Consider the following 21,085-nt stretch of genomic DNA (forward strand, 5'->3'; position numbering starts at 1 on the left):
GTAATGACACAGCTACAGATTGAGTTTCCTTTTATGTAGAAATATTTTTTACAATGAACTTACAATAATAATGACTTGGTTAAAATAAATTTGCAGTGCCTAAAGGACATGCTTAGAAAACACAAACATTTTATGACAATACTTGTAATCTTCTACTTGAAGCCAGTGACAAATGGACTTGTAAGCTATTTTTTTTCCGTTTCAAACTATTCTGCTTGTTGGCGCTTTATCCAAAATGCCATGCTTGAACATTTTCCTGAGGTCTTTGTGACATGTACTACTCAAAAGAAAGTAAACAACACCCAGTGTTTTTCATATGACGATACTTAGTATCCTTATGAGTGTTCCTTAACTTCTTTTGAGTAGTATATGTCAAAAAAGCCTGGCTAGTTGACAACAATTTGAACATGTCCGATAATGTCCATTCCAATATTTCAATGTTTTGTGCATTTCTGGTGTTCTCTGCAGTAATCTTCCTGGAATGCTGCAAAAGCGGCATAAACAGCTTGCTCTCACTCACTCACTCACTCACTCACTCACTCACTCACTCACTCACTCACTCACTCACTCACTCACTCACTCACTCACTCACTCACTCAGTGTTTTCTGTGTAACTTTAAGAATTGACACTTCCCATGGGCCAAAAGGGGCCCTTATACAACCTGGTACTTTAATGTCATTTGTCTGATACCTAATGATTGTGTTGTAATGTAATGATGATGCAGAGAGAAGAGAAGAGGTCCAAAGTGGCTGCAGGGCTTTTCTGTTTAAGCCATGTCACCTTGGCTGTCAATATCACATCATACATGCATTCCTGTGAACATTGCCGGTGTATAACCCATGCTGATGAGGTGTCAACATCTGCAGCTTAATCCATGGTATTAACTGAATCAGTATGAGGCATTCTGCTTGAGTCAGTCCTGTACTGGGAGGTGCGAGGTTGTTCCTCACACTCTGAGGTCATGGTGACCCCTGTAATTTTTCATGAGTCAAGTGAACCACGTGGCTATGGTGGCTGTGACAGTTTATCTTCGATTCTAACAACGCTGTAAACCCTCAAAAACTCTATCATTAACTTGTCCAGACTTGATAAGAGCCATTAAACCATAATCGATAAAATACGGAACAAAAAAAGGTCATGAATATGTTTTTGGATATTATTTGTACTGAACACTGAGCACACAATTTCACAAAATTATCCCCAAATATAATCATGATCGTAAACTATTTTTGTTCAGTATACGTTCTTGTTCCTGAAGGGGGCACGGGTGGCCCAGTCGTCTAGGGCGCCGCGATTCGCTGTGCAGAGTTGCGTCCCTTGGGCACGCCAGAAACCTATGATTGTCGGTTCGAATCCCGGTTCGCCCCAATTATGTTTCTAGGTTTGTTAGCACCATACCCCTGCTCGTGGGTTTCACTGAAGTGGTAAACGTCTTAGACCTGCGTCACTTCGGGCTTTCCTCCCACATTAAGCTGACACGCCGTGATATAACTGGAATAATGTTAAAAGCGGCGTTAAACCCAACTCACTCACTCACTCTTGTTCCTGAACAGTATAAAGAAGTTATGTCAGACTGGGTAGGAGAATCGAGTGATTGATATGGGCAGTGGTCCGAGCCTTTGGGGTAAGATGGAATACAAATCCACCAAGTCTCGTAACCTGATCGAACACCTGACCAATTTCGTTCCCTCTGATGACAGCATTGGCTGGGGACCAGTTCTTACTTGTAATCCCCATGGGGCCCTCTATGCTGAATGTTTTTGTAAAGGACGACCAAAATGGGTGTTGTGTGGTCAAAATGTGTGGAATTTGGAAGTGCTATTCACTTACCACTGTCCTCGTATTATATGCTGTCATTGATTATTGTACAGCCACTCTATTGTTTATAGCCATTGTAATTGCTGTGCAGTAATTTGTTTTGATTTGTAAACCTAGTTAATTTTGTAATACATTTGTTGATTATAGACCATTCTTTGGTTGTTTGTTGGTTTCACACAAAATTCTTTTACATACAGATAACATATTGTTTCAAATTGGGAATCGACACGTAACAATACACCAAATTAGTAAGTGGCTTGTAAAACATGTTGAAATAAAACATGATCGAACATGACGTAGCAGTTGGCATTGTTTAGAACACTCTTATAAACCGTTTAAGATTTCACTTTTTATTGCACACATATGGAATAACTGGTCTAATTTTTATTGCACACATATTGAATAACTGGTCTACGTTTTATTGCACACATATTGAGTAACTGGTCTACTTTTTATTGCACACATATTGAGTAACTGGTCTACTTTTTATTGCACACACGTTTGAATAACTGGTCTACTTTTTATTGCACACATATTGAATAACTGGTCTACTTTTTATTGCACACACATTGAATAACAGGTCTACTTTTTATTGCCCACATATTGAATAACTGGTCTAGTTGTACCTTTTTGACATTTAGATTTCCTGAATTTACCTGAAATTGAGTGTTTCCAAGGAAACATGAACAAATTATATTGATACATGATAGAAATAAAATTTTTTTTTTTTTTTTCTTTTATTTTTTTTTAGAAAGACACACCTGTTACATAAATGGGCTTCCGCCCAGGGTAGCAGAAAGCCCATGACATAAAGCACAACTTATCAGTACATCTTGCTTTGTTGTTTTTTTTATACAGAAAATAACATACTTCTCACTCACACATTCACTCTTGTTTATATATCATATTGCAGTTTAGGAAAGTACATGGTCTCAAACATTAAAATCTTAAGTACAAAACTAAAATTAAATTGAAAGCTGCTCCTCATTTTCGAAAAGTTGATGATACAGCATCCAAGCACCATAGAATTTCTGTTGATTACCTGTCTTGAAAGCAATATCTTTTTCAATGTTGTATCGTGAAAAAGCTTCCTTTTTATAAACATGAAAATAAGGTTTTGTATTTTGGAATTTGCATCTATAAATATAGTATTTGGCAATTAGTAAAAGTAAATCAAACACTTTATCTGTTTTTATGTTCTCTTTAACTGCAAAAAGTATCAATTCTGCACAAAATGTCATATTATAAACATGAAAGCACTGGTCGATCCACAATGACACTTCATCCCAAAATTGTTTTATTACATCACATTCCCAAAACAAGTGAGTAATTGTTTCCTTTTCATTGTGACAGAAGGAGCACAAATCATTCTGAGCATAATTGAGTAAATACAGAAAAGTATTAGTGGTGAGAATTCTGTGGGTAATTTTGTATTGAAACCATCGCAGTTTGACATCCTGTGTTGTACTGAAAATTTTATTATAAATATTGTTCCAATTTAAGTTTTCAAATTGTAATTCCCACTTTTCCTGCCCTTTAGTTTTTACTTCTGTAGAAACCAATGAAAAATAAATATGTTTTGAACCAGACTTGGAACTACAAATAGTTTTTACCACACAGCGCTGATCCTCCACAGAATCTGTTGGAACTCTAACTAAATTTAGAGCTCCAAGGTATTGTTTAACGCTGCTAACAACACCATAAAACTCCAAATAAGATGAACAAATACCATACATATCATCAAATTCCTCATATGACAGAAACTCCTTATTGGCCTTGACCAAGTCTATAATTTGGGAGATGCCCTTCTCAAACCAGCATTTCAAGAAAAATGATTTCCTATTAATTTTAATATTAGGGTTATAAAAAATTGGTTCAGTTAAAAAACTACTGAAAGATTCTGGCTTGATTTTCTTATCAAGCACTATAAATGACTGAAAACAACTTTTCCAAAACTCATTACTTATCAAAGATAATTTTCTTTCAAAAAACGTCACACCAAACTCACCAAGTTTACACAAATAAGGATATGTAGATTTAAATAGGTGCTTCCATTTTGGATCACCTGAGGACACAAGTCTCCTTATCCATGTGGCCTTAAGAGATGTTACATATGAAAAGATATTCACCATACCTAAGCCCCCTTGCTTAACAGGTTGACAAACTTTAATCCTCTTTACTTTGTCTCGTTTATCACTCCAAAGAAATTTAAAAAGCATAGCATTTAAAGTAACAAGAAAATCATTTGGGGGATCAGGCAGTGATAACAATAGATAATTGAGTTTTGAAATCAACAAGGATTTAATGATTGCCACCCTACCAATTGGTGTAACTATCCGTTTCATCCACCTATTCATAATCTGTTTTAACTCAAATAATTTGTCTTTAAAGTTCAACTGAACCATTTTTTTCAGATTTGTGCAAAATTTGACTCCTAGAATTCTAAACTCTTCTGGATTCCAACCAACAGGCAAATCATCTTTGAACTTTTCCTTACAACCTCTCTTGGAGCCAAGCCAGATAACTTGAGTTTTATTATAGTTAATCTTAAGACCAGATATTTTGGCAAAACAATCAAGAGAGTTAATACATGATACAAAGGAGGACTGACTACCATCAAGTAATATTTCCATATCATCAGCATACTGACTAAGAAGATACTCACTACCGTCCACCAGGATACCTTTGACATCTCTATTAGAGCGGATCATACTGGCTAGTATTTCTGCACAGAGAATAAATATATACGGTGACAATGGGTCACCCTGTCGGCAACCGCGTCTGATATTAAACCAAGATGACAACTGACCATTGATGGACATACAGCTTTTTATATCATTGTAAAATACCGATATATATTTCCTTAAATTTTCACCAAATCCCAAAAAGGATAAAGATTTGTCTATAAATGACCAAGCAATGGAATCAAATGCCTTCTCAAAGTCTATAAGAAGAAGCATACCAGGAATGTTTGATTTTTCTGTACATGAGATGGCATCATAGATTAAGCGAATATTGTCACCAATGTAGCGACCTGTCATAAAGCCAGTCTGATCTTCATTAATGATAAATGGCAATCTTGACTTGATTCTATTTGCTATGCATGAAGATGCCAGCTTATATGAAACATTCAATAGTGATATGGGCCTCCAGTTAGTTATGAAGCGTTTAGGCTTGTCCCCCTTTGGAATACAGACAATAACCCCTTGTTTCTGGGTAACAGAGAGTTCACCAGATATTAAACCACAATTTAATGATCGCAATAAAAATTGTCCAATATCTTTCCAAAAGAATTTATAAAATTCAGTGGGAAAGCCATCTGAGCCTGGGCTTTTGTTATTTTGCATTTTTTTCAAAGCTTTTGCCAGCTCATCAAGAGTTAATAGATCTTCCATCTCGTCCACATCACTTTTATTTAAAAAGGGGAGAGAATCTCTGTCCAACAGGGTATTCAAATCACAATCTTGCACCATGTGTTCTTTGCTACTGTATAAATTCTCATAGAAATTGGCAGCTTCAGCAATAATGTCACTTGAATTTAGCAATGTGGTGCCATTGTTTAACTCCAAATGAGTCATAGACTTGCTGACAAAATTCCTGTTCTCAGATAGAAATAAATTGATAAATGTAAACCTGAAATGAAGATTTGAGAATTTATGATGATCACATCAATGGTATTTATTACTGTTTACCAGATTACAAGCCATTGTTTTATCAGTGTATGATATTTCCACTTGTGTTGTTATTGCCAAGCCACGTTTGAAGGTCAAAGTCACTGTCAAAAGTGAGCAGGATAGTTCAAGAAGGAGAGACTTCAAATTTCATGTTAGTCTGCTACCCGAGATGACTAACATGTGCTGAGGACAAGCACAGATGCAATAAATGTAGTCCGATAATTCTGTACCAGTTCTCACAATGTGCCGATAATGTGCCCCATTTCACCTCACCACATCGAGCTGACACACTGATAGAATGGAATTTCTGTTAAGAGCGGTATTAAAAACCCAACACACTCACTCACTCACTCACTCACTCACTCACTCACTCACTCACTCACTCACTCACTCACTCACTCATTATGGTTGTCAGTGTTTCAGTAAAGGTATTTTTCTATTTTTGTTAAACAAGATGTGTTTGTTGTGTATTGAGATATGTATCATATCGTGACCAGTGTATTGAGATACATATCATATCATGACCTTGGTATTGTGATACGTATCATATCGTGACAAGTGTATTGAGATACGTATCATATCGTGACCAGTGTATTGAGATATGTATCATATCGTGACCAGTGTATTGAGATACCTATGATATCATGACCAGTGTATTGAGATACGTATCATATCGTGATCAGTGTATTGAGATATGTATCACATTTTGACCAGTGTATTGAGATATGTATCATATTGTCATCAGTGTATTGAGATACATATCATATCGTGACCAGTGTATTGAGATATGTATCGTAACGTGATCAGTGTATTGAGATATGTATCGTAACATGACCAGTGTATTGAGATATGTATCGTAACGTGATCAGTGTATTGAGATACGTATCATATCACAGTCTTCTGTGTTGTTGCACCCTCATCCTGTTGAGGCCTTGTTGAAGTCACTGATCCATTCAGATAATATCCAAAGTTTGGATGAGCCTATCTTGGGACATTGTTCATGGCTGTTCCAAACTGGGAATAATGTAATAAGTAATCTCTGTTATGACTCTTTTTCTTTCTAGTCTTTGTTTTCTGTGAAAAATACCCAGATGGAATCAAAACTATTTTAACAGGTCTCTTTCTGTGTTAGTAAGAGAGATTGTAGGTTGCTTTGGCTGTCTTAATCTCCATTTCAATGTTTTTCCAAGGCTGTGGTGATTAGCCTTTGCTGATGAATTCTTGGTATAATTCTCGCAGGATATGCTTCTCATGAATTCCTTATTAGCTCTCATAACATGAGGAAGTTTCATCATCAGGGTTTTTCTCTCAAAGAATTCTTTGGAAAAACATTGCAACTGGAAAACGAGGTTTGGCAAGGGCAGATAAGTAACTTATTTTATTTGTGTTCTGCATGATACCTTCGCAGATCAAGATTCAAGATTCAAGGCCATAATACCCATATTTCATGAAAATAAATCAATGACTCATATGTGAGATTACCTGTTACCTCTTAAGTAAAATTTGTTTCCTTATCTTCAAATGTACACCGCTGGTAAGGTAGGATAATTTTAACTAACAAACAAATTTTATCTTACATTTTCATATGGTATGATTCTCATCTTGAAGAATATTCCATTCTATATGATTAGTGTCAACATTATATGAAGTGCATATTCCTCTTTATATTCAAGGGGCGCTTGGGTAGCCTTGTGGTTAAAGCGTTCGCTCGTCATGCCAAAGACCTGGGCTTGAATCCCGAAAAATGGGTACAATGTGTGAAGCCCATTTCTGGTGTTCCTTGCCGTGATATTCCTGTAATATTGCTAAAAGCGACTAAAACCATACTCACTTACTCACTCACTTTATACTCAAAATGAGTTAAACCCGCTGTGAAATTTAAGTCAGTGTTTTTTTCTGTAATGGAACACTTATTTAAGTAAAATAAGACTCATATTTTAGAAGAGGCATAGAATTGAAGAAGTGTTTTATCAGCTACTACAGGATTGATGAGATGTATATTATTTTCTTTCTGTCAAGTTCAAGTATTTAGCTGCTTGAACTCAATATGAACAGCCATTTTTTAAATATTGTCCTTAAAAGTGGGAAGGCATTTTTGATGAGCATGAAATATTTTCTACTACAGAAATATTTGAGCAGAAATTCATAGATACGGAGCCGTTTCAGCACCAAGGCCTCGAAGCATAGTGTTTCTTGGTGTATAACAATGCTGACAGGAGGAACACTCCATGTTGACAGAGTTGCAATGGCAGACAGTCCTGTGGTTGATGGCAAGAGCAACACCCCATGTTGTAAAGGTTACAATGACAGACAGCCCTGTGGTTGATGGTAAGAGCAACACCCCATGCTGACAAGGTTACAATGACAGACAGCCCTGTGGTTGATGGTAAGAGCAACACCCCATGCTGACAAGGTTGCAATGACAGACAGCCCTGTGGTTGATGGTAAGAGCAACACTCCATGCTGACAAGGTTGCAATGACAGACAGCCCTGTGGTTGATGGTAAGAGCAACACTCCATGCTGACAAGGTTACAATGACAGACAGCCCTGTGGTTGATGGTAAGAGCAACACTCCATGCTGACAAGGTTACAATGACAGACAGCCCTGTGGTTGATGGTAAGAGCAACACTCCATGCTGACAAGGTTACAATGACAGACAGCCCTGTGGTTGATGGTAAGAGCAACACTCCATGCTGACAAGGTTACAATGACAGACAGCCCTGTGGTTGATGGTAAGAGCAACACTCCATGCTGACAAGGTTACAATGACAGACAGTCCTGTGGTTGATGGTAAGAGCAACACCCAATGCTGACAAGGTTGCAATGACTGACAGCCCTGTGGTTGATGGTAAGAGCAACACCCCATGCTGACAAGGTTGCAATGACAGACAGCCCTGTGGTTGATGGTAAGAGCAACACCCCACAACTGACAGGGTTACAATGACAGACAGCCCTGTGGTTGATGGTAAGAGTAACACCCCATGCTGACAAGGTTACAATGACAGACAGCCCTGTGGTTGATGGTAAGAGCAACACCCCATGTTGTAAAGGTTACAATGACAGACAGCCCTGTGGTTGATGGTAAGAGCAACACCCCATGCTGACAAGGTTGCAATGACAGACAGCCCTGTGGTTGATGGTAAGAGCAACACCCCATGCTGACAAGGTTACAATGACAGACAGCCCTGTGGTTGATGGTAAGAGCAACACTCCATGCTGACAAGGTTGCAATGACAGACAGCCCTGTGGTTGATGGTAAGAGCAACACTCCATGCTGACAAGGTTGCAATGACAGACAGCCCTGTGGTTGATGGTAAGAGCAACACCCCATGCTGACAAGGTTACAATGACAGACAGCCCTGTGGTTGATGGTAAGAGCAACACCCCATGCTGACAAGGTTACAATGACAGACAGCCCTGTGGTTGATGGTAAGAGCAACACTCCATGCTGACAAGGTTGCAATGACAGACAGCCCTGTGGTTGATGGTAAGAGCAACACTCCATGCTGACAGGGTTGCAATGACAGACAGCCCTGTGGTTGATGGTAAGAGGAACACTCCATGCTGACAAGGTTACAATGACAGACAGCCCTGTGGTTGATGGTAAGAGCAACACCCCATGCTGACAAGGTTACAATGACAGACAGCCCTGTGGTTGATGGTAAGAGCAACACCCCATGCTGACAAGGTTGCAATGACACACAAGGAACTAGGTCACATGTTATTACCACCTGATCATCATTTCATTAGCTGTTTGTGACAAGGATGGGTGCTAGTGATATTTTCTGCCCGGGAATGCCAATTTGTATGCTCCAATTGGTTGTTTTGTTGACTAGAAGCTTTACTTGTGTTTGCTTTTTGTGAAGTCAATACCCTTGGCGACAGTGCTAAAAGTGTAGGAAATATTTGTAATGAGTTTTAAAAAATCCTTAACTTTGTGAACTTGCAGTTATCTTAGCACAAACGAAAACAAAATATTTATGTTTTATTATCCTGCGAAGAAAGCTACAAGGAAAACCCATTAGCAATTTAAAACTGACGACTCTGCAGTTTTAAGTTTTGTCTGTTATCTTGGGACTGTATTTGCTACATATGCCTCATAATTATGTGATAGATACACCTATTAAGATAAATAAAGTGTTTTATTTTTTTCAAGATGTTCATATACGTTAACAGTTTTGAAGTTAGTTTTTAATGCGTTTTCCATGTGGTATTTATGGGAAGAATATGAGAAAAAAATAAATGGCTGGTTATGACTTGGATATGGAATGTATATGGGAGTATATCACCCCACCCACGACTTGAGCCTATCGCTACCATCAGTTGATGTCATGTGAAACAGGATCAACTCTGGCCACTGCTTAAGAAAATATTTTGTGAGCAGTTGAGAGGTGATCAGTCTCAGTGTTGTTATTAAAGGAAATACGGTGTAGATGTTGTGACATTCTGTGATGGAGTTTACCTCTGACATGATAGACTCCTTGTTGGTTTAACCTTGTAGACACGGTTCCCTGCAGGATATGGGAGCTGCTTTTCTTCCATCTAGTGTGATTGATGCTTGTAGGCGGTGGCTGGGCTGCTTGCCTAGTATTGAGAATATATGCTCGAATAACATGGGGACGCAATGCTGATGAAAGATTTGAACAAAATATTTATGATTCTTCTTGTTTATGTTGCACGTTTGTATCAGGATCTTACAGATATAAAATATATTGACTTTGGTTGATATTGGTGACATAACCTCCCTGTATACAGTAACACCATATATTATCACTCTAGACACAACGTAATGGGCACAATGACACAAGACACAAGACACAATAACACTAGACACAATACCACTGGACAGCTGGACAAGTAACTGCCTATGCAAATACTAAAGGTGTGCGGTATATCGGTAAATTGAGGTAAATTCTTTTCATGATACGTATCACAATATCATTTTTTCAAGCTCGATATATCGGGTGATGTCAAATTGCGAGTTTTAATGTTATTTTCTTGTGTAATGCCTTCACTGCCCTGCAGCATGCATCCGAGGCCCCAAGATGGCTGCATGTTTATTGACTGAGTAAATATCATGTTGTACCAGCATCTTGTTTTGTTCCATTTATGAACTTCAATTAATACCTTAATATATCAGATTGCTGCTGAATTCAAAATTTATAATTATACAATATATCATGATACATATCGCAATATGGTCTTAGCATCGCAAAATATTGTGATACACTTTAAACAATTTAGTGATGGACAACATGAGCATCGATCCACGCAATTGGGATACAAGACATGCATCAACCAAGTCAGCGAGCCTGACCACCCGATGCCGTTAGTCGCCTCTTACGACAAGCATAGTCGCTATTTATGGCAAGCATAGGTTGCTGAAGATCTATTCTACCCTGGATCTCCACGGGTCTGGTAATTAAGTAATGGGCAGGGTAATATTGCAGTGATATTACCGTGATATTACCTTGATATTATCGTTTCGTATACAATAGCTGTAAGACTACAGGCTGCAGTTGTGAACTGATTCATTTTCTGTCTCATACACATTACAGTGATCAGATTCTGGAGCTGAGTTTCAGAACATTAAAGAGGAACACAAAACAGGTTTGGTAAAGATATCTTTAAACACTGATACATGTGAATGATAATTAGATTAGAGATATTTGTATAAACGATGAAGGCTCTGTTGTGCATTTTTTGTAAAGGTAGTGCCCTTGATTTGTGCTAGAAAATTCAGGTGGTGTGACTAGATTTTTATCAATTGTTTGTAGGCTTTGGCTGATTCAATTTATATAGCTTCTTAAGCCTGGTTTTGGCTAGATACATTTAATTGTGATGTTTGTGATATTTAAAACACTTTTATCTAAATTGTTCCTTGATTGGGTGAGCTTGTGCCATCATTCTGGGCTTAGTGTCAGTGGATTTCATCTAGCTGATTTCTGATGAATGATTAATGGGGATAAGAAAGACTCTTTCGTAGTGTTTGTGGTTTAAGTGCTTACATGTCCATTTTGTAATGTTAAAGTCCATCATTACTGGTGCTTTAGTACTGTCTGGTCATTTTAAGTTTCAAATAGAACTTCTCCTTCTTTGATGATCCTGTTTAGGGTGTTGACTATATGCTTGGAGGTATGTAACATCTTCCTCAGGCCTTTCATATCACCTGCATTTGCTTCAAGCAAAATGGTTGTGCCCAGTCAAGAGTGAGTGAGTGAGTTGGGTTAAGGCCGCTCTTAACAGTATTCCAGTTATATCGCGGCGTGTCAGCTTAATGTGGGAGGAAAGCTCGAAGTGATGCAGGTCTCAGATGTTTACCACTTCGGTGAAACCCATAAGCACGGGTATGGTTTTGACAAACCTAGAAACATAATCGGGTTAACCGGGATTCGAACCCACAATCATAGGTTTCTGACGTGCCCAAGGGACGCAACTCTGCACATCGAATCGTGGTGCCTTAGATGACTGGGCCACCCGTGCCTCCTTCAAATAATGAATCAGATAACATGGAAATAATCTGTCATGTACACAACTTCAAATGATTCTGAAGTCAAGATATTCTGAGCAACTTCATTAAAAACATGAAATGATTTTAAAGATATTTGATGACGCCGAATTGATGGTACATATATATATTAGCTTATATGGACATGTTTCTAAACAATAACACACTAAATTAGCTTTATCATCATGTGATAATATGTTGCAGTTGTTGGAAGATTTCACATCATCTTAAATGTTGGAAGATTTCTCTTCACAATAGTTCACTTATACATAAAACAAGAAGTAAGAGTGTGGCATAACAGGATCCATTATTTACGCGTGATGAGATTACTTCTTTGATCACTCTCAGCCTGTGACATAACACCTCTGCACGACTCTCATGCCGTAAAGAAGTCGCACATTAAGTTGTGTACAAGTCAACGTGCAGATGTCATTTGACATCAACTGAGGAAAACAAATTGATTGAATAGATAACCTATTTGTTAAAGTAGAGCAGGAATATTGACTTCAAATGACTTTATATTTGCTTCATTAGCACTGCATAGTTTTTGAGCGGGGGATATAGATTAATATTTCACACAAAATTGACAGCTGCACCTAGTCCTTAAAAGTGACAATATTGAGCAGTTCATTTTTAACGACATTGCTTTTTGGCTCCAGTCCAAAAGAATATACATTTAAGCCATTTGGAATTGTGAAATCGTGTTTGTAAAGGTGTGATGTGAAATTGTGGCATTAAATTTGCAGAGCATTTTCTTCTCTGTTTAAGGCACTAGCTTCCAAATTAGACTTGCTGTGAGAAACTTGACAAAGAATGTTTAAAGCCATTTAAAACATTTTTTTCATATCTCCATCAAACTGATTATAAAATGGATCTCTATGTGTTTGCGCATCTAAATGTAATTAGAAGAAGAAGCTTTTATTTTCAGTTTCACAGATATTGATTAGTTTTTTTAACAATCGTTTTTCATTTTATCCTATTCTAAAAATATTTCTTGTAAAATGACTGTCAGATTATGTTGGAAAAATTAACTTGAACATTTCACACATTTTAAATATATAAAGGAGAAATAAAAATAATCTATGTTGAGTTTGTTTTCTCAGTAAACAGCGTTATTACGTTCAAAAGGCTTGTACTTGGTGCCCATGTAAAGCACACTTTCGGTTGCATATAAATAGTTATTTTACGATCCAATACATCAGAGCCAACAAAGCATGGGTGGATTCCAAGGCGCCGTACTTCTTCAGCATGAAATACATTATACTCTATGCTAGTTGTTTTACAGATTGCACAATGCAAGGGGAAATAAACACTCCCAAAACAAGCACACCAAACTAATGAACCTGTGTTTGTTTATTGTTTTCAGCACAATATTTGAAAAGAGTCGGTGTGAGAGATATTAAGTAGATGGCGGCAGCAGACATTCTGGGAATCTGTTGCCATGCACACAAGACTTGTACTCTGCTTCTCTTGGAGACTGTGTGGCTGTCCACCGCCACTCCATGCCCGTACATATGACGTTCATTAGGAGAAAAAGGTTTTATGACATTTTTTTCATATTTGTCAGCCTGTTGTCTGCAGGGTCTATGAGTTTGCAAAGATTGACATTGTTCTCAGTTGTCCCTGGTCACAATTTATGAAGGCTAATGTGAGGGGTGAAGAATTCTATTGACCAACAGAAGTTGGGATAATGAGGTAGCCTTGCTCCAAGGCTCCACTGAAAGAAAAGTCCATGGAGGTGAAGTAATTCTATCCTCCTAATAGGCAAGTCTAGATATGTGGACAGTCGAAGGACTCCAGTCTCTAATTGGGACAATTTGTTCTTATTATTTATATAATTTAGAAATTGTGATTTAAACTAATAATTATTGCCTTAGAGACTTGTGCAAGTCGACGTTTGAAGTTATGTTCTGTTCAGGGTACAACACAATCATTTCCTGCAGGATATGTCAGGATCTAATGGTTTCACTGTAAAGGTATGGATTCCAGTTGATCTATACCCATGGCAGGTGACATTTTGCGTTTGACAAGTATACCCCCGAAATCTATTTGCCATGTCTGTACGTTCACCAAACTGATGACAGATGAAATAGCACTAAATTGAGTGACTGTGATGTTTCCATCAAAGACACAATAGTGAGTTGGTCTGGAATTCTATTTGTTGATAGAGTGCCCTTGCAATGATGAAGAAAGAACGAATATTTCCCCGATGTTCATTACCCAAATGGACAAACACATGGACATCTTATGAATAATAAATATGCAAATTATGATTGTACATTTAGCTATTTAGCTTTGTTAAAACAATATTTATTACTAGAAAATAAATACCCTAGGAAATCAGTGAATTGAAATAGATCAACCTCTATGTTTTGTGGAACTGTCTGTTTATTGAAAATGTAATAGGTAGACTATTTGTTTTCATTGTTTTAAAGATGGGGTACCTTGTTGGTATTTATTTCAAGGGCATTTTAGACGAATGGTGTGTTCAAATTTTCGTGATTTAAGATGTTTTTTCTTTGAATAATTGATCTCCGGTTTTACTTGGGAAGGGTATATATAGTCATGAGGGAGTATTGTCTAAAAGATCTGTTCCCATACGTGAAGGGGATGCAGTGCAAGACCTGCCAGGAACTAGTCAATATATGAGGACATTACAATGTTTTAAATCAATTCTCAAAGAGATCTGACTGTTCAGTGGTGGGTCTGTGCCAACTAAATAAATGTAGCAACATGCCCTTTGGTCAGCATCAGTTAATGGGTGGTAGCCCCAGCATTAAAAATTAAATAATACTTTGTGGTTATGAAATATAAAAATATTCTGAAATTGTTTTCAGGGATTTTGAATATTTGTGGGCATATTTTTTTATGTGAGCACAATTTCACAACAATATTCATGATCCCATCTTCTGTTGTCCAGTATACTTTGAGAGTTGACAAACAAGTACTCTAGCAGAATATGTTATGGAAATAGTGCGGAAAATCAAATTCAAATTTGCAAGAATTTCTGAGGAGCTGACAGCTCACTATTGGTTTTGGTAATGTATAATACACCCTCCAAAAATTAACACCAATAAAAACCCAAATGATTCGTTAATCCATAGAGCACCTGTTTAAATTCTAAAATTCTTGGTATTGTCTCTTCTGAGGACAGTGTCATTCCATTGTCTTCTAGGGGGCATGGGTGGCCCAGTCGTCTTAGGCGCTGCGATTTGATGTGCAGACCTGCCTCCGTCGTGGTCACTGCTGTTGGTAATGCAAGGTTTCGAGTCGGACAAATATGTGTTTTTGTCATGACTACAAGATAACAAACATGACAAAGATGGCTTATTGAATCCATCCAGATATGTTTATCTGGAGCATTGCATCTAATTCCTCTGATTTCATAAAAGATTACATTCTCTAATCTTAATAACACTGAGAGGTGTTCTTTTCTCTCTTGTAACGTTACAGCTGGAGTTAGATTCTGGGGCTGATTCTCCATGGTTTGTTTGTTTATTATTGATGATCATCCTCTGTTCTTTGTTTGTAATGTAGACACATGCGAGTCGTCATAGTTTTGACATGCAATTCAGTACGTTTGTGAGCTTTCAATTTCTTGTGATCATCAGATGAAAGAGCATGTCCCTGATAAGCTATACTGTTCTGTACATCAGCGTGTAATTACAGATACCGTCTGAAGGGGAATGCACCTACATCTGAACAGGGTTTCTTTAGCTCCATGGTTTGCTTTTGTTTAAAACAAATAACCGTAAAAATCTGACAGATAAATCTGAGTGATATTGAGTGCAGTGTAGATGAGAGATGAGTTGGGTTCACGGGTCCATGGAGTGTCGTGTGATGGCTCTACTCTCGATTGTGGATCACACCTCTGGTGAGCAACACCATTTCTCAAAGACTTCTTTGTTCGCCTTTCATTCAGACCTAGACTAACATCGGGTCTCTCAAACGAACATATTTTACAGAAAAAAGTGGTTAAATTATTGTTATACAATTTAAGAAAGAGGAGCCAAGAGATTTTCTTCAAACATTATAGACTTGGATTGGCTGTATTAGATTTATTTGTATAAGGGTCTGTATGACAGACTAATACAGACTCTGAAACAAATTCAGTAAACTACGGTTATAACAAACTTGAGGGGACCACTAATTTTAGTTCATAATAACCGTAGTTCGTTATAAGCGTACAGACAGCATATATACAAAAAATGGTCGCGACTAAAAATAAGTTTGTTATATCCATCAGTTCGTTATAAGCGTGTTCGTTATAAACGTAGTTTACTGTATATCCAATACAGCCTATAATAGTTGTCCAGTTTAGATTACTGCTGTTTCTTGTAAATGTATAATATCTCTGGGCTCCTTTTTTAAATCTTTCATTAAGATAACTGTTTGTTTGTAAAATATTTTCGTTTCATTTCAGAGACTAGATCTTTGTCTAACTGCCTTGTCATAAGGGGTTAACCTTTTATTCGGGAGGGGTGGGGTGGAGAGGAGAGAGAAGATGCATAGGTTTATCTGTTCCCATAAATGGAAGAATATTGTCGCTAGGATTACAACCAAAATAAATCATTTACTGGACATATTGGATGTTCTGAAAAATAAAGTTTAGTTGTAACCAAAATGTTTCTTTTGCTATTCATTTCAGAGATGATAGTGTCATGTTTTGAAGCCATGACATAATAAATATTCAAATATTCCCCATTCCCCTCCCCCCTCTCCCCTAGAATATTATATTCAGCCCCATAAGCAAGTAATGTTTGTAGAAGGAAGCTTGTTTGGGTTCCTTTGCGAAACATGTCTTATCACAGTTGTCATCTTGTTGTGCAGCGATGAATGCCGCTTGTATTTTGTTCATGTTGAGATCATGACCCTGTAAACTGGATAAGAAGCCGTGGTGGTGGTGTTTCAGCTCTGCGGTCTTGTGTCGTCCTCAGCAAGGCAGTACCATTGCCCTTCGTTCAACCAACTCCATCAAATGCATTGACAGCTTTTATGAGGCTTTTTGCTGCCAGATTTTATCGCATATTCTTATTGAATTTTCTGAGAATAAATCGCCTTTTGATTGGACTTTTTCTCTGAATGTAGGTTTTATGTTTGTGGATGTGATTCTTGCACATGAATGACTGTGACTGTGATGCCGCGATGATAAAAACAATTGATTGTATATAAAGCAAAGACCGGCTCATGATCAACACAAATAGATGACTTAATGACAAGAGAACGCCATCTCCTACTCCTGCTTGAAAGCTACCATCAAAGGAACTAACTCGACATTCACATCCTACTATTTGATGGCTGTGCTTATTTTCAAATTGTCAGAATTCTCCGATTACAAACGTTTTAATTGACCAAGCTCATTTTTTATTGTGTGGTATAACTGAATAGGTTTGTGTTGTAAGTTTGTCATAAAAATGCCTTCAATAAGGCAAGTTGTCTGTTTTCTCTGGCAAGTTTATTGAGGTAGAGAAATATAATCGATGAATGTAATGCTGAAGGGTTGAGATAAAAGATGGTTGAGATATAAAATTTGTATAGGTCTTCGTTAGACTGCTTCAGTTTATGTACGTTACCTGGTTACAAAATAAGAGCTTCGGTTTCTCCAGTAGGAGAAGGAAAAAGCTAATTGATCAACATCTTGTTGCCAGATCATTTTGCTTTCATTTCTCAATAGATGATAACATTTATGGTGCCATTTGCTGTCGTGACAGAGGTCGACTCTGAAGGGTGACCTCGATGGGTTGTCAGTTTTTATAGTTTATCTGAAGGAGGTTTGTTATGCCTGTGAGGCTGATGTATGAAGCCAGATCAGTTGAAAGATAGACAATAAATGAATCCCTTGTATAATATTTATTTTCACTAATGGTGATAGGATTTTTTTTATGGGTAACAACTTCTTTATAGTTTGTAGCAACATTTCAGTGATATTCACCTGATACACGTGAAGGTCTGGGTTAGAGTAGGTCTTCAGCAACCCATGCTTGTTGTAAGAGGTGGCTAACGAGATCCGGCATGTTGACTTGGTTGATGCTTGCATCGTTTTCCAGTTCCGTAGATTGATGCTCATGATATCAATCAATGGATTGACTGGTCCAGACTTGATATATTTCTTTGACATTTTTTTCAAAGCAAATGTTGAAATTGTTACGGTTAATGAATACAATAATTTTATACAATTGTGGGCCAGATTAAAATAGGCAAGTAGTGTGCATTCTGCATCTGTGAATTTTTGTGAACACAGAATTCTTTTTTGAGGAAGGCAGTTATGTTGCTCACTTGCCTCATGTTATCTTTTGGATGACTTTTTTGGCAAGATTAATCTATAAATTATGAACAGTTTGTCTATATCAGGCACCTAATACCTATATTATATCAGGCACTGATATGTTTTTTAAGAATTTGACATTTATCAAACTGTTTTCTTTCATGGAAGTGTGTAGCATCTTCACTGTGCTCCAGGTGGTCTTACAGACTGCCAAGTATTCCAAATACATGATCAAGGAGAAAAAAAGGTACATTGAAAATTTATCAAAAAGCCTTTGTTTTCCTGTTACATTACAACTGGGATACATTGTCACAATTTTACTTGAAATTGTGGCTCGGGATATTATTTTTTCATCAATAAACCCCACGTGTCAATCATTCATTGATTCTATTTGGTATCCTAGGATATTAACATCACTGCAGCTAGACCTTTTTTAAAAATTTAGGAATCTGCAAGAGATCACCAAGAGATTGAAATATGAAAATGCAAAACTGTGTTTTTTATTCCACCGATCTGAAATACAGTAAAAAACATTTATGACGAACACACCTACCATTTTGATGAAATACAAAAATAAATTAAATTGGATTTTTTATTTTTGGATGAAGCGAAATGATTAGATAGTGTATTCATGCTGTTCACCCAGGTACATGAATCTGTCCTCCCTCTATCCCAAACCCTGGACAATGGCTGCATGCTATGTAAGCTGCTCACCCAGTAACGCTGTCCGGGCATGACTCTACAACGGAGCCATCACGGACGATCATTGAGTGAGTATACATAAATCAGTTTTTCTGTTACACCATTACTGCTGGCCTCTGCCATAGCTGCTACAGGGGCTTGAACAGTGGGAACACACTGATATGTGTCCACATGGTCATTATCACGCTATTATTGCCACATTAATGTGATCAGACACACACAAGACACTTGACAAACATTTATCATAGCCAGAAGCTCAGGTCGAGCAGTGTATCTTTGGGCTATTCTATAATGAAAGTGTACATATGGACAGGCATTAGGAAATTACACATAATAAGCGTGATATATGACACGTTTATTTCCTGTGGTGCCAAGGGCATTCCTTGGCGCTGATGGTGCATCATTGACAGGCAATAGAGCTTCATTAAGGGGCTATAAATGCTGATACATTGCCATTACATGTTGATTATAATGTCTCATATTGTTCCCCTTTGAAGCTACCTTGCATCGTCTCAGAGTGATCAAATCTTTAATTGACCACCCCAGGTTAGTCGCATAATGGACAATAGAGACGACTTATTGATTGAAATTTGGTGATGAAGTTTTGTGACGGATGTCTTTGTTTTGCTTTTCTTTTTACACCATATCAACCTTCAGCCTGCTGTAGGCAATCTGCGAAGACTAAAGCATGTGACCTTTTACATTTCAAAGAACTGGAAATTGCTTCTTGTTGATTTAGAAGAGGGAGATTTAGTGTTTTTGCTCTTCATGTTTTGCAGAATTAAGTTTCAAAGATTTGTAAAGGAACGAATTTTTGAAAGGTTAAGGTAGAAAACATAGTTCTTGTTGGGTTTCTAAATGATTTTGTTTTCAGAAAAACATGGCGATAAACTAAACTGTTAGGCAGGAGGGTTTTGTCTGCTGTGAAGCCTGGAAGGCTGCGTAAATCAGGTCCTCGACTTTTTCAGCTGATGTCGCTTAGAAGATAAGGTATTGCAAAACATCTTCCTCCGATGATGAGAAAGGAAAAGGGAGACTTATTTCAGTTCAGGGAAATGAGGACAGAAGAACAGGAACCCTCCCATTATGTTGCTTCTCTGTGTTGTGGGGAACTTCATTTAATCACTGCTCTCAGTAAAATTTACTGTACTCTGAAGAATCTACAGCACAGTGTTTTATATGAAGACTGGCACTCTTTAACATTGGCATGCGTCCGAGTGATTTCTCTCTGTTCATTTGTAAGGAAAAACCAGCACATTTTGTAGGTTTTTTTAATCTTTTAGTTGAAATAGCTTGCTCCTTAAAGGATGTATTACATAAAATGTTTTGCAGTGATATAGTGGTATCTGTTGATCATTTATATTCAGTTCACATCTTCATGGCTTTTCTGCTTTTCTCTCTTCCTTTCTCTTGAAGAAATGAGGAGGGAGTAAAATGGTCTAATTTTCAAAGTGAAGAAATGTTGTCTTTTTTGGTCAACAGTAAATATTAAGCTTAAAGTTTTTCTTCATTGGTATTGCAGAACTGATCAGGTTCATGGTAGTTTGTAAGATTTATGATTATAACGATGATTGGGTGATCACAATTTATGACTGTCTCTGTTGTCTAGTTGATAGTGTCATCAAGAAGAGAGGAAGGTTGGTAGTTTGATCCCCATGTTATACCAAAAGATGGCACTTAAATTGATGTTACCCTGTCTGGTGTTCGGCATTGAGGGGATGAAATATGTAGGACTGGTCAGCTCGGAGTCCGTATACAGTCTGAGTGGGGTATCCATGTTAAACTGCTGCATGGTATCTCACTTGGCTAGCACTTAAGTCAAGATTAGTACAAGTAGCAAAAAACGTTGGTATATAAGTGCAATAAACAGATTACATTAAGTGTAAGGGGCGAAATAGTTGTGAAAATTATATAAATGGATCACTGAAAACCAGTGTTGACACCAGGTGTAAGCATGTCCTGTCCTACCAAAACGGCTAATAATTGGTTCACCTTCTGCAGGGTTATGCAACCTGATCACTAATCCTATGTCCATTTGATTCATTATTGTGGAGTAGCCCACAGCATTCGTCACCACTCGCCCCTTTCCGTAACCTACAAGAAGACTCGTCCCCC

General features: G+C 37.5%; 1 long non-coding RNA gene across 1 annotated transcript; it reads left to right on the forward strand.

The window, feature by feature from the left end:
• The first annotated feature begins 18,427 nt into the window (after positions 1 to 18,427).
• LOC124133137 lies at positions 18,428 to 20,077 on the forward strand. The gene is made up of 3 exons (XR_006860898.2): positions 18,428 to 18,515; positions 18,915 to 19,038; positions 19,939 to 20,077. It is a non-coding gene; the product is annotated as an uncharacterized LOC124133137 (long non-coding RNA).
• Positions 20,078 to 21,085: the final 1,008 nt, after the last annotated feature.

Source organism: Haliotis rufescens, unplaced genomic scaffold (genome assembly GCF_023055435.1).
Source record: "Haliotis rufescens isolate VD_foot unplaced genomic scaffold, xgHalRufe1.0.p SCAF_23, whole genome shotgun sequence".
Classification (NCBI taxonomy): Eukaryota; Metazoa; Mollusca; class Gastropoda; order Lepetellida; family Haliotidae; genus Haliotis; species Haliotis rufescens.